Source organism: Pyrus communis, chromosome 4 (assembly GCF_041283825.1).
Source record: "Pyrus communis isolate YQ-2024b chromosome 4, ASM4128382v1, whole genome shotgun sequence".
Taxonomy (NCBI): domain Eukaryota; kingdom Viridiplantae; phylum Streptophyta; class Magnoliopsida; order Rosales; family Rosaceae; genus Pyrus; species Pyrus communis.
In genome coordinates this window covers 3060001-3067798 of record NC_142568.1, presented here as the reverse complement: position 1 = coordinate 3067798, position 7798 = coordinate 3060001, and the positions used below count along the sequence as shown (strand labels likewise).

General features: G+C 38.8%; 1 pseudogene across 1 annotated transcript; it reads left to right on the top strand.

The window, feature by feature from the left end:
- Positions 1-222: 222 nt before the first annotated feature.
- LOC148697306 (putative calcium-transporting ATPase 13, plasma membrane-type pseudogene) lies at positions 223-3798 on the top strand (annotated as a pseudogene). The gene has a single exon (XR_015961432.1). The product of XR_015961432.1 is annotated as a putative calcium-transporting ATPase 13, plasma membrane-type pseudogene (transcript).
- The last annotated feature ends 4000 nt before the right edge of the window (positions 3799-7798 follow it).

Sequence of the window (7798 nt, the reverse complement as noted above, 5' to 3'; positions counted from 1 at the left end):
GCCTCGCTCTTATTTTCTTTTGGATCCTACTTCTTGTTTGTTTCCTACGTGTCCAGCGAGTTCGGGGAGCCTTCAGTTTGCATCCATTACCAAGCAAACTCATCGCTTTTGTTTGGCAATGCATTTAATTTAAGCTTGACTTTTGGCCCACCTGAGAAATTCTTGTCGATAAAGATGCGAGGTGTCTTGGTAACACACTTACGTTTGCGAAGTAACAGAGGAGGAAGAAAAGCATTTATTCTCCTCTGTAGGAAACGAGTAGCCGATATGAGGACTGCTATAAGTACTGAATGATGCATTGACACAAACACAGAGCTAATCCATGCATGCATACCGCATACTGCATTCTTAACAATCTCTAAACTTCGCAGCACTTTTCAATTAAGCACTCTTTTCATCCATAACAATCCCCAAATTTGTAGCAATTTTCACTTCACCAGTCTTTTCATCTCTTACTATCTATAAACTTTGAAGCACTTTCCAGTTAAGCATGTCTACCACCCTGCATGCAAAACTAGGTTGCATTGAAATCAGGCTGCTTTTCGATGTTCAGAAAAGCACTCTTAGCAAACACCAAAGAAATTGGCGTTCGGCTTTTGCCAAAATCTACTGCTCCAGAGCCTTCAACATTTCTCTACCAAAATACAAAAACACCAAAATATCTCGATCACCTTCTTATGCCGCGATTACTGTTGAGCCATCAGAAAGCTTATTCCAAATTGATCAAACTACCCTCACTAACCTTGTCAAGCAGAAAAACCTCAACCAGGTTCAGGAGCTGGGAGGGGTTGAAGAAATTGCGTCCGCTCTCAAAACTGACGTAGAACACGGAGTCCATGGTGGCGATGATCCAGCAGACGACATTGCGAAAAGACTCAAGGCATTCGGCTCGAACACGTACAAGAAGCCACCAACAAAAGGGTTCCTCCACTTTGTGTTGGAGGCCTTCAAAGACCTCACAATTCTCATCCTCCTAGGCTGTGCTGCGCTTTCTCTCGGCTTGGGAATCAAAGTGCACGGCCTAAAGGAAGGATGGATTGATGGCGGAAGCATTTTTCTCGCAATCATTCTGGTAATTTCTGTATCTGCTGTGAGTAATTTTAGACAAAACAGACAGTTTGATAAGTTGTCTAAAGTGAGCGACAATGTCCAAATCGAAGCCGTCAGAGGCGGCAGGCGCCAGCAGATTTCAATATTCGAAATAGTTGTTGGTGATGTCATTTGTTTAAAGATTGGAGACCAAGTTCCGGCCGATGGATTGTTTCTAGATGGCCATTCGTTACAAGTAGACGAATCGAGCATGACAGGGGAGAGTGATCATGTCGAAATTAGTCACCACCAGAATCCTTTCTTGTTTTCCGGCACAAAAGTGGCTGATGGTTACGCTCGGATGCTTGTCACCTCTGTTGGGATGAACACAACATGGGGCGAAATGATGAGCCAAATCAGCCACGACAATGGTGAAGAGACGCCTCTGCAAGCTCGGCTTAACAAGCTAACATCATCAATTGGTAAAGTCGGTTTGGTAGTTGCATTTTTAGTCCTGATTGTCTTGATGGTTAGGTATTTCACTGGAAATACAGAGGACGAGAATGGAAACCGGGAGTATAATGGCAGCAAGACTAAAGTTGACGACATATTAAACGCGGTCGTAGGGATTGTGGCGGCTGCAGTTACAATTGTTGTGGTGGCAATCCCGGAAGGCCTGCCTCTGGCTGTGACTTTGACGCTTGCTTATTCGATGAAGAGAATGATGGCAGATAAGGCGATGGTGAGGAAGCTCTCTGCTTGTGAGACGATGGGGTCTGCCACCGTCATTTGTACCGACAAAACAGGCACTCTCACCATGAATGAAATGAAGGTGACCAAGTTTTGGCTTGGCGAGGAACCCGTGGAAGAAGAGGCGTATTCATCTATATCTCCTTTTGTTCGTAATTTGCTTCATGAAGGGGTTGCTCTAAACACAACAGGTAGTGTGTTCAGGCCTAATTCGGGTTCGGAAATTGAAATCTCGGGCAGTCCTACTGAGAAGGCGATTCTTTCGTGGGCGGTGCATGGGGCTAAGATGGATGTGCAGAAAATGGTGAAGAGTTGTAGCACTCTCTATGTCGAGGCCTTCAATTCGCAGAAGAAACGAAGTGGGATTTTGATGAAGCGGAAGGCGGACGATTCTGTGCAAGCACATTGGAAAGGAGCTGCAGAGATGGTATTAGCAATGTGCACAAGTTACTACAATGCATCTGGAGTTCTTAAAGATATGGATGAGAACTCGAAATTGAAATTCGAGCAGATTATCCAAGGTATGGCGGCAAGCAGCCTCAGATGCATTGCTTTTGCACACAAAGAAATTAAGGTAAAAGAGCAAGTGGATGATCAAGAACATAAAAATTTATTAAAAGAAGATGGATTGACACTATTAGGCCTTGTTGGGTTAAAAGATCCATGCCGCCCAGGGGTGAAGAAAGCTGTTGAAGATTGTCAACGTGCAGGGGTGAATGTTAAAATGATCACAGGCGACAATGTGTTCACTGCTAAAGCAATAGCCACAGAATGCGGGATACTCAAGCCTGATCAGGACATGTTCTTCGGCGGCGCGGTGATTGAAGGCGTGCAATTTCGCAATTACACGCCTGAAGAACGAATGGAGAAGGTGGACAAAATCTGTGTGATGGCAAGGTCCTCCCCATTTGACAAGCTTCTCATGGTGCAGTGCTTGAAACAGCTAGGCCATGTGGTGGCAGTGACAGGGGATGGCACGAACGATGCGCCCGCATTGAAAGAAGCTGACATCGGACTTTCCATGGGTATTCAAGGGACAGAAGTCGCGAAAGAGAGCTCAGATATCGTGATTATGGACGACAACTTTTCGTCGGTGGCCACAGTTTTGAGGTGGGGAAGATGTGTTTACGAAAACATCCAGAAGTTCATCCAATTCCAACTCACCGTCAATGTCGCAGCGCTGGTGATCAACTTTGTGGCAGCAATTTCCGCCGGTGAAGTCCCGTTAACAGCTGTTCAGTTACTGTGGGTGAATTTGATCATGGACACACTAGGTGCTCTGGCTCTCGCCACAGAGAAGCCAACGAAAGAGCTCATGAAGAAAATGCCGGTCGGGAGGACAGAGCCTCTGATCACCAACATAATGTGGAGGAACCTTCTGCCTCAAGCACTCTACCAGATTGCAATCCTCCTGACATTGCAGTTCAAAGGAAAATCGATCTTCGGCGTGGATGACAAGGTGAAGGACACACTGATCTTCAACACATTTGTGCTGTGCCAGGTGTTCAATGAGTTCAATGCAAGGAAGCTTGAGAAGAAGAATGTGTTCAGAGGAATCCACACCAACAAGTTGTTTGTGGGGATTATTGGTGTCACTATTTTGCTGCAGGTGGTGATGGTGGAGTTTTTGAAGAAGTTTGCAGATACAGAAAGGTTGAATTGGGGGCAGTGGGGTGCTTGTGTTGGTATTGCAGCAGTATCTTGGCCAATTGGTTGGGTTGTCAAGTCTATTCCTGTTCCTGAGACACTTATTTTCAGCCATCTCAAGTGGAAGAAGTCGAAGAAGAACTATATTTGAAGTGATTTTCAGTTTGAAGGATTGAAGACCCAATTCAGAAACAACACTGCTCGTTCGTGTAAGTCATAATTTTACATAATTTTTTGTTTAATATTTTTTAAATTCTTTTATTATTCTATGGTAATGTAATTTATACTTTGTTGTACAGCATATATTTGTAGGATGCAAGTATGTTCAACATATATTTCGTTTATAATATAAGTAAAACTTAGTTCCAATGATGTAATGTCATTTGTGACTGAAAAACATGGTGACAACCAGTCACTGTTGTCTATTCTTTAGAAGGTGTGCACCTGGTGAGAAAGAAAATTCATTTCACAATTTCATGTCAATTAAGCACGCTCATTTTATAAAAGTTCTACAACAAAACCGAAAAAAATAAAATAAAACTCATTAGACCATCTGTAAGTATCATTTAAGTTTGGATAATACTCACATTTCTCCTTCCGGAATGAGTTTATTATTCCACATGCAAATAACGTATTTTTTATATCATAACTGTTCGATTGCTTAGTCTTTATTTGAAGATCAATTATACAAAAAATTATTCAAATAAGATATTGTTTAGTCATTCATATATATTGAAATAATTAACTATTTATGTACTAAGTAACATATTCCTAATGAACCGTCCATTTATTTTATACATTTAAATGACTAAACAAGTTCCTATTCAAATGGATTTGTTTTAAGAATGTTTTTCAAATGAAGATTAAGAAATAAAACGATCCAATGATTTTTTTCCGTGTTTCGGAATACGGTTAACCAACATGTTAACTAATTGATCACAATAATTATAAATTTTTACGATAAATAATATTATCTAAAAGTGAAATAAGCTCATTCCTCAAAAAGGAGGAATACAAACATTATCCAAAGTTTATATTTTTACTGTTGCGGAGTATAGTTCGAATAATTTAGACTTAGTTTATACAATCCTTTTGGAGCTTTTCAAAAGTAAAGTAAAGCTTTACATTTTTTCAGAAAAATTACGTCCAAAGAAATCATGGACTTCCTCCTTATTTTACTTTTTTCAGAGATTTCTTTTTTTGGAGCTTTTTTTTATTTAACCCAAAAAAATAAGAGACATTTCAATAACTTATTAGCAGTTCTTTCAAAAATAAAAAACTTATTAGCAGTCTAGAAAATATATTATGTACTTCTTGAAGTGCAACAGTTTCCCTAGTTGGGTGAGCCTCAAGATTTTAGGAACTTCCTTCTAAAAGTTGCTAAGACGTCCCAATCTTTCTAACGCCACCTTTTGAGCCTGATTTGATGTTGATTTTGTCACAAACGTGGGGATTCTTTGGCTGACTGGGTTATCCAATTTGAATAGGATTGTGTTTCTAGTTTATTAACTAGCGAGTAATGCCCGCGCATTGTTGCAGGATTACAAATTGCTTGAAAAATTATGTAACATTATTCTCTTCAAACAGTTTCTCCAATTACAAGTTTTATTAAACAGGAAATAAGATTATTTTCTTGTCACAAAATTAGCATTTTCAACGTATCAAAGCAAGTGGTAATTATTAAAATGAATATGTTAACACATAGCATAAAATCTCATAACCTAAATATAGTGTTTTAATGATATCAACACTTAGAAACACAAATGTAAATATAAAGTCAGGTGATTTAATGGTTACAAACCAAGTAAATCACCTAGACATAAAGAAACTAAAAAGTAGATGAAAATTAAGGATTGACTTGAGCTTAGAATTCACAGAATGCTTTTAAGAGTAGTAAATGTTATGTTGAATTGAGTTCCTTGTAATGAGATACTCTTCTCTGCACAAACAACGTGAATAAAATTCTAATTTTCAACCATCCTTAATTTATAATTAAGCTAAGCACGCACACAGTAAGCACAACACAATGACAATAATAAGAACTTTCGAATAGCATTATATACATCAATTACTCTGCACAGGAATTTCAAAAATCGATAACTAAGCTGTAATTATGCAGTCGATCTCACTACCCTCCTTATCACACATCAAAAGTTAAAAAAACAATACAGTTGCTTTGAGATTTGCAAGTGGAAGTACCTCATTGAAAGTCAAAAAACAATAAATTTTGGACTTCTGCAAGCATTGCAACACCTTTTGGAACCTTTGCCTCATTCTGGTCCAGAGTGCAGAATCTGCAAGCAATTTAAGCATTTTCCAGCACCACAGAGCATCATATTTCCCATGATTAATCAACAATGCCTCCTCCAGCTTTGAAATAGCAGCTGGGCAAACAAACACAAATCCGCATTTATAAATTAAAACTCCCAAATAACTAAATGGAATAAGTCCAAAATTTAAATTTTCAACTCCCAAATAACTAAATGGAAGAAGTCCCAAATTTAAATTTTCAACTACCAGATAAAACATCGAGAATTCCTATGTCTCAAATAATTAATCCAAAAAAAAAGATATTTCGGGGAAATTCAAAGCTAGCACCTTGAGTTAGCTTCTTTGATTCCAGTACATTCCAAAACTGAGACATATTGCTCTCCATTTCCTCTCATAATACACACATGCAGTTTCTATTTTTTGATCAACTAAAGCATTGTCGACGTCTTTTACAGTAGCTTAGATTGCATCTCCCCACATGATTGAAAAAAATAATTGAATCACAATTAACATTTATTAGCAGAATTTTTAAATCATATATCCAATCTCAAAGAGAGATCACAATCAAACAGTTGGTATTTAGCGGCAAAACTTAAAAACCAAAAATGCACATTAATGTCCTAGAGAGAACAGAATTGCAAGCAAAAGTAGAATATTGAAACAATATCGTGATAGTCACGAAATAAGTTTATGAATTTGCTAATATTGATTTATTAGGTTCCAAGTTTGTCTCAATATATCATTTTTTGTTAAACTGAAAGTGTAAACATTTAGGTACTTACCAAGAAAAAAGCAATTAATTATTTGATGCTACTTACAAAACATATTGGCATATATATAGGCTTTGATTCAAAGGTTAAGTATTTAAACTACCAATTTTCTGGATAAATATTTCATTCCCTTACAACAAAAAGAATAATCCAGTAACAAAAACCAATAAAAAGGGACACAGTTTGGCGGCTGACCTTGAAATATAAATCAGAAAAACAAATTGAAATAATTAAATTCCAAATCCAATCCCATAATTCTGCAATGGAGAAGAAAATATTAGAGATCTTAACATAGATTTTCTTTTTTTTTTTTTTTTTTTTTTTTTGTATAGTTGGGAAAACATAATTTAAAGACTGACAGAAGACATTACTTACGTGCGATGCAACTGTCAGATTCAGAGCAACTCCTCCAGCTTTCGAGCTCAATAAGAAAACCCTGCAATATGAATCCTCGGTATATCTCTTTACAGCAAGACTAAAAACGTTCTGGCAGTTTGATCCTATTAGGATTGGTAGGTCTAAAGGACCCATATAGGCCAGGAGTGAGGTAAGCAGTAGAAGCTTGCCAGCTTGCCGAGGCGCAGGTGGAATTAATCACTGGCGATAATGTTTTCACCGCTAAAGCAATAGCTATCAAGTGTGGCATACTCCGGCCTGACCAGGAGGAAGCCAAGGAAGCAGTGGTAGAAGGTGTAGAATTTCACAACTACACACTGGAGTAAAGAATGTAGAAAGTTGATGGAATTCACGTGATGGTGAGGTCTTAGCCATTTGATAGGCTTCTGATGGGGCAAGGCTTGAAACAGAAAGGCTATGTAGTTGTTGTGACAGGTGATGGAATGAATGATGCGCCCACACTCAAAGAAGCGGACATAGGACTCTCGATGGGGATTCAGGGCACCGAAGTTGCCAAGGAGAGCTCAGACATTGTCATTTTAGATGACAATTTTGCAACTTTGGTAACTGTTTGAAGATGGGGAAGTGGAGTTTCTGCCAACATCGAAAAGTTTGTCCAATTCCAACTCACAATAAAATAAATGTTGCAACTCTTGCGATCAACTTTATGCAGCCGCCTTGGCCGGTGAAGTACATTTAACAGCGATCCAGCTGCTGTGGGTGAATCTGATTATGGACACAATGGCTGCTCTGGGTCTCGTCACCGATAAGTCTGCCAAATAGTTCATGGATAGCTCGTCCGTGGGTCGAACGGTGATCACCAACATTCTATGGATGAACCTTCTACCTCAAGCTTTGTTCCAGATAGTTGTGCTCTTGCTCTTGCAGTTCAGGGATAGACGAATATTTGGTGTTAGAAGGTACAGCACATGTTG